The sequence below is a fragment of the Aulonocara sp. 'chitande type north' Nkhata Bay genome, linkage group LG4 (genome assembly GCF_057382095.1).
Source record: "Aulonocara sp. 'chitande type north' Nkhata Bay isolate Kocher_YH1m ecotype deep benthic linkage group LG4, A_spYH_male_GT1.1, whole genome shotgun sequence".
Lineage (NCBI taxonomy): Eukaryota > Metazoa > Chordata > Actinopteri > Cichliformes > Cichlidae > Aulonocara > Aulonocara sp. 'chitande type north' Nkhata Bay.
The window spans coordinates 9225515-9234159 of record NC_141347.1 but is presented as its reverse complement, the minus strand read 5'-3'; positions in this window follow the sequence as shown (position 1 = coordinate 9234159).

Here is an 8645-nt window from a genome sequence, read left to right as displayed (position 1 = left end):
CCTGGTCAGCATGGTGATTGAGGACTCCCAGCCATTTAGCAATGTGGAGGACAAAGGATTCAAAAGATTTGTTAAATCATTAAATCCTAGCTATGTTCTCCCCACTAAAAAGGTCATAAAAGCAGTGAAAATTTAGTTTTTACAGAATAAAATGTGAACAGGCAGGACTGAGGCTCAAAGCCTCAGTGTGTAGCTGTCCATACCTCAACGTTACAAAAGCACAACTACTGTCCACACCCCAACCACACCTCACCTCACAGTAAATGATCATTTCCATTTCAAGCATTTCCAAATAATCATTTCCCATACTGCCACTATAAATATACACAGTATACTGCCATCACTACAATATACATGTTTTACACACTCCTTTTGTTGTTGACATTTACAGGCTGTGTGCAAAATGCCACACTCTTCAAATTCATGCCAGCTATTATTTTTACGTCCAGTAGGTGTCCTGCTAGAGCAAATGAAGCTTCATGAAGCTTCGCGTTGGGGTGAACCAATTGGATGAAAAGCTTCAGTGCTTCATGGGGCTTCATCTGCCCATCACTAGTAGTTACGGATTAGCTTACAAACACGTTTAACTTACCGAAAAAGTGCAGCGGGGCCTCGGGTCCTTATGTCGGTCGGGTAGTCCAGTTTACTGAAAAACACCTCAGGCTGTCAGGTTAAAACAATCAGGCGTGTTTTCGTAACGTAAACGCTGGCAGTCCTCTCAGAGCCTAAGCTCTATCTGCTATTCCCGAACAGAGATACGCAAGTTTCTCCGTAACTGCAGCTGTCAGTCAAAGCTGTTATGATGACGTTACACCCCAATTTAACATCACCGCGGTAGGAATTAGAATCAAACTTATGGGAAAGGAGACCCCTTGGACATAAATCAGCGTGGTGAGAACTATTGATAACAAAAGAAAGAATCTTTGGAAAAAGTTTATCTTAGGAGAATTAATTTATTTTACTCTGACCCTAGTCCCATCCGCTAACATAGAGGAGGCGGGGTTTATGACATATACTGCAGTCAGACACCAGGGGGCGATAGAGACGTTTTGGCTTCATTTTTGGGGTGCTGTCGCATCGACCATCTTTTATACAGTCATTGGTTTATACGTGCTTCAGAGTTCGTACCTGTTTTGAAGTTTGTATGTGCTTTGTCTCTAGGGACCACCGTAAATATACTTTTATTTATTCACTCCACATAAAATGTAATAAATAACTCATATAATACAAAAACAAACTATTCACGTTCCACTTTTAACTATTTCAATTTTCAGCTTCTTCTTTTAAATACATTTAAAGTGAAACAACACAAAACACTGCAAACCACAACACAATTAAATATAAATTAAAATATGAAAACAAAAAGAAATGGTAAATGGCCTGTATTTATATAGCGCTTTACTAGTCCCCAAGGACCCCAAAGCGCTTTACATATCCAGTCATCCACCCATTCACAGACACATTCACACACTGGTGATGGCAAGCTACATTGTAGCCACAGCTGCCCTGGGGCGCACTGACAGAGGCGAGGCTGCCGGACACTGGCGCCACCGGGCCCTCTGACCACCACCAGTAGGCAACGGGTGAAGTGTCTTGCCCAAGGACACAACGACCGAGACTGTCCAAGCCTTGTAACCTTCCGATTACAAGGCGAACTCCCAACTCTTGAGCCACGATCGTCCCCAAGAAGATGCACCTTCTCTGTCACATGCATGAATAAACTTTCTGAGTCCTTTATCATCCACAACTGAAAATAGTTGTGGATGATTACTATACCTTTCTAATGTGACAATGTTGTCCCTGGCTCTCTTTCTCTGTCTCTCCCTCCCACTCTGTTTCTGTGCAACTACCGCCCCTCCCCCCTCTTCCCAGCGCAAAGCACAAGGCTGGCATGCGGAGTGAAGCGAAAAAAAAGTGCGAGAGAGAGAGAGGGTGAGAGAAAGAACCATTTTAGTGTGAAGCCTTTAGTTATTAAACTCAAGCCAAAGGCTCAGTTATTAAAGACGTTTCTGAATTATTTGTGGCAAAGCAGAGAAGACGAGAAACATGCACAACATTATTCCAGTCTCTCAATCAGTGAGCCTGAAATTTACGGTTAGTGATGAACCTCAGAGAAGCACGACACACAGAATCAACCATTCGAAGACATTGAGCAGAAGCATTCATATATAGAATATCACCATAATCCAGCACAGGCAAGAATGTTGCAGCAACAAGCCGCTTCTTTGTATTAAAAGAGAAACACAACTTATTTTGAAAATAAAATCTCAGTTTTAACTTCAGGTTTTTCACAAGATTCTCTACATGTGGTTTGAAGGTAAGCGAGTCATCAATTAAGATTCCTAGATATTTATAGGTGTGAACCAACTCTATTTTATTACCTTCAAGAGTGGTTACTGATGGGATTGTTTGGGCTCGTCTCCTTGATTTAGAAAACAACATGATCTTTGCTTTGTTTGCGTTGAGAACAAGTTTAAGCTGAAATAATGAGTGCTGGACAGCAAAAAAGGCTTTCTGCAAGGAGTCAATGGCTTGGACAAGAGTTGAACCACAGCTGTAAATAACTGTATCGTCAGCATAGAAGTGCAAGTTTGCATCTGGCACATGTAGACTAAGATTGTTTACGTAAATGATAAATAGAAGGGGACCTAATACAGAACCCTGTGGCACTCCGTTGTGCACTGTAACAAAGTCAGAACATAGACTGTCAGATTTATTGCACCGAGTCCTGTTACTGAGGTAGTTTGAGAACCATGCCACTGCTCTCTCAGAAAGTCCTGACTGGAAGAGTCTAAGTTTTAAAATACAATGATCAACAGTGTCAAATGCTTTTGCCAAATCAATAAAAAGGGATGCACAGTATTGTTTTTTATCAAGTGCAATAGTAATATCATTTACCACTCTAATTGCAGCTGTGATAGTACTGTGATTCTTCCTAAAGCCTGATTGATATTCAGATAAAATGGCATTGGTGTGTAAAAACTCCTTTAACTGCTCACACACAAGAGCTTCAAGAACTTTGGTCAGCACAGATAGATTAGATATTGGTCTGTAATTAGTTAACACTGCTGGGTCGCCCCCTTTTAATAGTGGAATAACAAAAGCTGATTTCCATACTGAGGGAATTTTATTCGTATCCAGTGTGAGGTTGAAAAGTGTTGCGACAGTCAATAAATGTGGTAAAGCTACAGCTACATAATCTTTGGTGAATTTGACTACATGTCCACTCTCACCAGTTTCTTTTTGCTCTCTCTCTTTGCTGTCTTCACCCTGCGCTCTCTCTTTCTCTCCCTCTCTGTCCTCTCTCAGTCTTAAAACTTAAATGTTACAGTGAATAAAAGGCATATGGATTTGGAGCTGTACTGTAAACAAACACTGAAGCCCAATTGCTTGAGCAGCCCCAAAAAACAGTTTTAATTCACCTATGCCCCATAGCAAATGCCTTTCAAGTTTCAAGTGAGACCATGCTTCATGAGCTTTTTTTTAGTTTCAAAAAGACATATATATGAATTTACAGACTCCCCAAGGTCCATGTCAGCTGAAAGGACAGGGTAACCTGGGCCTGGACCCCTGGGAGCCATTCATCACACAAGTATTGACTTGGGACGACAACGTTTATGAGTAAGTCAAATATGTTAATATCTCTATAGTTAGAAATAAAGCATGAAACAGACAATGTCATGACATTAAACAAAAAAAATGGCAATAAGATGTGGACAGCCACTTTGAGGCCCACAGTGGTTGAAATGTTATGACTGAGGCCACGATTGTGTTTTGATGCTCTAACAGTCTCCTGCTGGCAGGTCAGCAGTCACGGCTTGGATCCAACCTCCACCATTTCTAACTTCCTCTGTTCCTCCTCCAGGTTTCTTATCTCAGTTCTTCTCTGTCCACTGTGAGACTTCATATATTATGATGAGTCACATCTACCTCGGGAGCAGGCTGTGTTGGTACAGTCATGCCTTAAGCCTCCCCGGTAGTCAGATTTATCAGTGTCCTTCAATGGTCCCTCTGCTTGTGCTGCTTCTTGTGTTGTGGATGTTGTTTCTGTCGCTTGGTGAATTGTCATACCACTTTCTCAGATTGCACTTGTCAGCGATGTTAACCTAGAACCTAGAAATCATCTTGGCTGCATGTTGGAAGATGTTGTGACTGTAAGGTATGAAGCCCCTTATTGCCAGTTGTCTTACGTTTTCCACTGCTCCAATGATAGTGACGTTACGTTGAAGTTAATGCTCATAGCGAACAGGAATGGTGACCATCTCTTTCTGTAGGTAGTCTTTGGCCTTGAAGTGACGCTTGAACCCTCTCAGGTAACTGCTGATTATTCCCTTGATATGGTTTGGGATGTGATAGTGCTTCAGTGCTGTTCTGAGAAGATTGTGAGGAATTAGGCGAGTCCAGCCAGACTGCTGTCAGATTTCTTTGACCTGGCTTTCATGTATAATCTTGCTCAGGACCAGGGCCATTTTTTTTGACATTTATGAGGCAGCAGACTAAGAAAAGATGCTTAGACCCACTTCTTACCTGGCTATAGCCTCTAGGTTATCCAGCAGAAATGTTTTTCACCAATGCTTTCCCAAGGCAAGTGAGAGTCGTCATCTCTCCAGCACGTTCTCTCCCAGTTACACATGCAGGATCCATCCTCGTCAGATGTTCTACTCTGAGTCATCCTAGATGAACAAGCTCCTCACTCGTCTCTATGTTCCTGAAGTCAACTTGGGCAGCTGGGGATGTGGCTGCCAAAGCCACTGACTGCTACTTGATCTACAAAGCACCAGACCATTATAGCTCTCTCTGCCCACACAGGAGGGTGGACGCATGAATCTTGTTCTGGGTAGGCCCGACCTGGCCCAGTGGGCTAAGGCTCGGCCACTCAGTGCTCATTTGAATGACACTTAATCTAACCCACCGCTGAAGACCATTTTGTGTTGGGAGGTCCACCAGAAAAAGTTTCTGTCGACAACACAGGTCTTGGGAACATGATTAGATGGTGATGGATGGAGGGGTTATTACAGTAAATCAGTGCAAAATATTAGACCGTACAAAAATAAATCTAAAGAAAGCAAAACAACATAAATCTGTGCAGACAGAATTATCAATATGTTCAGAAAACCAGCCTGAAAGGCTTGGAAATAATATGACAGTAAGTAAGTTTAACACCCCCCCAAACAAACCCAAAACATCCATTTGTAAGAAAACCATTTACTTTGCCATTACTCCTTGAATAGTTTTACAACGCTTTAACATCAGTTTAAATGGGATTTTTCTGATTTAACATTATCTTGAAATAAAGTGTTATCTCTTTTTAATTCAAATGTGATTTTTTCACATTTGTAAAAAGCAACCGCTGGAAAATAAAAAGCATCATCTTATGCAGCTATTCTTTCAATAAATTCAAAAAGCCACAATTTTCCACAAAATAGACCCAGCCTTATTTCAATTGCAGACTCTCAAAATTGTGCACCATTCTGCTGACAGCTGTTATGTTTTAGGACATTCATTTTCTGGATAGACCTGTCTTTATCTACTTGTAATCCCAAAATGTAACAATTTATGTTCAGAGTTACTTTTGCCCTCATGACATTTTGTATGTGTCACGGTCTGCAGAGACAGGCCGTGCGGTGGTGTGTGTGATGGACCCAGGTGCATACACAAGTGAGTAGACGGGAGTGGACTTAACAGAAAGCGAGCCTTTATTATGGCTGACGACAAAGTGCACAAACAAAGCAGGGATGGCGTGACTGGACTATAACTAAACTGGGAAAACTAATACTGCGACAAACTAAGAAAACTCAGACTATGATGATCACTGCAAGGACTGACCGTGAAAACATGGAGGTGAGAACACAGACGACGCGACACAGACTACATGAAACACAGAGACTAAATACACAAGAGGGATGATCAGGGGAAGTGGCCACACATGGGAACACAGCTGACACAGATAAACATAACAAGACATGGCAGGAGTAAACAACACTGACGGGAGACTGTCAAAGTAAAACAGGAAGTACACAGAGGTGCAAACAGGAGGAGAGAGAGAGAGCACGGGCATAGTGGGCTGGGGAAACATGGAATGAAACACGAGGGGAGATGAGGGCTCACAGATACATAGAGGGGCACACAGGGGATAAGAGTCACAAGGGGAAGTCAAATAAGGAACAACATAACAGGACAACTCAGGAAACATGACCTAAATAAGGAACGAAATACAAAAACACAAGGAACTGAGAATACTGGGCCCGCATGGCCCAGGACCATGACAGTATGTCCTCACAGTGGGACACAGAAAATAAATTTGACTCAAACAAAAAACTAAAGTCACACAATGAAAACAATGTTACCTTTGATTCCAGCCCACATCTAAGTTCCAAGCTCAACAGACAGCTGTGTTTACACCATGTATTCAAGAGTTAAACCAACCGGTTACAGGTGGACATTTTAAAAGCAGTGATGTCCTAGTCCTTGAACTTTAAATGGATCATTGTATTGTAGAAAACAAATATTCAACCATGTAAAAGCCTGAAAGGAAACTCTGTGACCATTATTCACTGCACAGAAGAGCAGTGGCTCTTTGTAGTGCCTTAAACCTGGATTCTTTTTAGCACCGGGCCAGCAGAGGGCGACTCCTCTAATTGTAGATAAGTGTAAGGAAAATGGCCTTTCACTTTTTTAATCTGTAACCTCAGTTATACTTAAGATTGTAAGTAAAGCTTTAATAAATAGAACACAGTGCTCATTTATGATATTATTATGCCCCCAGTCAGAGTAAAAAAGAAACATAGAATAGGATCTACCTTCAGTTCTAGCCAGTAAGCCCTGACGTGCAGGGGTGGATCTAGAGAAATAGTCCTAGGGATGATGTGAGGGTGGAAATCCCATGGGGTGGCAAAATCAATGTGCAGGTGTTACATTCTGTAATATTTATTAGATATGCTTAAAATACACCAAATGCAGTAAGTATACACATGTTTCATATAAACATGGTCAGTAACCTTCTTATTGGCTTTAGGCCAAATAATAAAACATTTCCGTTACATAAAAAATGTACATTTTGATTAAATAAAGATGTAGCTCAATAAATATAAAATCCAGAATACTACACAACATGAGGTGGATCAGTTGGAAATACAGTTTTTCTAATTTCAGTTTCACATTCTTGCGTTAGAAAATAATCAAACTGTTACATGCTTACAAAATGTCAGGAATCTGCACTGTCATGACCAAGTTTTTCACCAAAAGGTAGTTGTTTTTTTTTATGATTTATTGGGTTATGACACTCACCTTCATTCAATTTCCAGAGTGTAACAATCAGCCACCTGTGCTGAATCTGAAATGCCCATGATGGTGATTCAAAATATGTTCTGGCACAATCACAGATTGTTGCTACTGACGACAAGAAATACATTTTTAATTTTTTGAATCTATATTGAATTTTAACTGTCGCTAGGCTCAAAGTGTTAATGTTAGCTTATTTTAATAAAAAAAAAAAAACAAACATTGTCATATGTCAGAGGATTTGCTTTTTTTGATACAGCTATGATGACACTTGCAAAACTGAGAAAAGAAAAAGAAAAAAGATCCAAGGCTCTCTATCTTCTTTGCTGTGTGGGTAAATATAACACAATACCACTTGGTGGCAGCAAGCAAGCAGGTAAATGCAAAGCATGAAAAGATTTTTCCAAAAAGCTAATTAAATACTCATTATTGACATACTGAGCTGTAGTAACTAATTGTTTCTTACAGAGCAAAGTAATCTGACAGAATGTGATGTGTTTGATGGCAGAAAACAACAGGAGGAAATCACTCTGGACAGGAGAAGACATTGGCATTGATAAAGAACATACAATAAAGATGTGAATAGGTGTCACTAGGTAAGTCCATCAGGTTGATTGAAATGCCAGTATTAAATAGAATAATTATAGGCTAAATTCTGCTGGTTTTGAGTAATATCTCAGCAGTTTCATTGTATTTGAGTATCACCACAAGAAAGTGACTGTGAATTCTTTTGGTAAAACTTTGTAAAGCACAACAAGATCAAAGTTTTGTTATAACCTTTAGCAGCACAAAGGTGAATAGAGATTAAAACTTGTTCGGTAATCACATAGATTATAATCTATGAAATTTCTACATTCGATTAGTTTGTCGTCATTTCTTTACATCTGAAGTAGAATATATCAGAGGGGTTCTTCATCTTCCGACTTACAAGGCGGTGGAAGGCATGCAGCCACTGACTGCTTTAATTATTAATAAAAGGTAAAGGAAACAAAACTCAAAGTAGTATGCAACAGTGTTCCTACCTAAAGAAAAACCTCCGCTCATAGCTTAAGGTCTTGTGTTTGATTACACAACCACCACACGTTCCGTCTCCAAACAGGGATTCAGTTGCTCTTCCTGGGTGATACTATTACAGTTTAAGAACACTCATATGTCATTTCAGCATGAACTCCTATAAGGTTTTTGGGAGTCAGAGGGTAACAACTTGTTTTGTTACTTAAGTAAAATGATATGTTGTGTAATTTAAAAATTTGAGTGCAAATTAGACTTCTGCACTTCCTCTTGGCTCTTGGAAAATCTAGCAAATCCCATGATTTGGTAACTTTGGGAATTTCAGATCGGGAGGACACTCCTGTTGGCTGTTC